Here is a 1,412-nt window from a genome sequence, read left to right on the forward strand (position 1 = left end):
TGCAAGCTGGGATCATCTACCCTATTTCAGATAGTCCAGTGGGTTAGCCCCATCCATGTTGTGCCCAAGAAAACTGGCCTCACTATGGTGAAGAATGAGAGGGATGAGCTTATCCCAACTAGAGTGCAGAACAGTTGGAGAGTCTGCATTGACTATAGGAGGCTCAACCAAGCAACCAGGAAAGATCATTTCCCCCTGCCATTCATTGATCAGATGCTGGAGCGCCTGGCAGGTAAATCTCATTATTGTTTTCTTGATGGTTTTTTCTGGTTACTTTCAAATAAATATTGCTCCTGAGGATCAAGAAAAAACCACATTCACCTGCCCCTTTGGCACTTTTGCCTATAGGAGGATGCCCTTTGGTCTATGCAACGCCCCTGGTACCTTCCAGCGGTGCATGCTTAGCATTTTTAGCGACTTTCTTGAGAATTGCATAGAGGTGTTTATGGATGATTTTACTGTGTATGGATCCTCCTTTGATGCATGTTTAGACAGTCTGGAAAAAGTTTTGAAAAGATGCATAGAAACAAACCTTGTTCTCAATTTTGAGAAATGTCACTTCATGGTTGGACAAGGTTTGGTTCTAGGGCATATCATTTCTGAAAAGGGAATAGAGGTAGACCCTGCTAAGATATCTGTGATTTCGCAGTTGCCTTACCCCTCTTGCGTGCGAGAGGTGCGATCTTTTCTTGGACATGCAGGTTTCTACAGGCGCTTCATCAAAGATTTCAGCAAGAAGGCGCTTCCCTTGTCCAGACTGCTGCAGAAAGATATTGATTTTTCTTTGATGAAAGATGCAAGCAGGCGTTTGATTGCCTGAAGGAAGCTTTGACTACCGCCCCTATCATTCAGGCACCGGATTGGACAGCCCCATTTGAGCTCATGTGTGATGCGTCTAATTATGCATTAGGGGCTGTCTTGACACAGAAAATTGACAAGCTGCCGAGAGTGATCTACTATGCTTCACGCACTTTGGATGTTGCACAGGCAAATTATACCACCACTGAAAAAGAGTTGTTGGCAATTGTTTTTGCCCTTGATAAGTTTAGGTCATATTTGCTTGGATCACCTGTTATTGTGTATACTGACCATGCAGCTCTAAAGTTTCTATTGAAAAAGGCGGAGTCGAAGCCTAGATTGATCAGGTGGATGCTACTGCTCCAGGAGTTTGACTTGCAAATTGAAGACCGGAGTGGAGCACGAAATTTGGTTGCAGACCACTTAAGCCGGATTGAAAAAGCTGGGAATGAAGCTGATGTGTTTCCCATACAGGATACCTTTCCTGACGAGAGTTTGTTGATGATTTCTTACTCTCACCCCACTCCTTGGTTTGCACACATTGTAAATTATTTGGTTGCTTCTGTTTTTCCTCCCCTAGCATCACGTGCTCAGATTGCTAAAATTAAGAGTGA

Source organism: Vigna umbellata, chromosome 10 (genome assembly GCF_029865625.1).
Source record: "Vigna umbellata cultivar VRB3 chromosome 10, Vumbellata_1.0, whole genome shotgun sequence".
NCBI classification, from domain to species: domain Eukaryota; kingdom Viridiplantae; phylum Streptophyta; class Magnoliopsida; order Fabales; family Fabaceae; genus Vigna; species Vigna umbellata.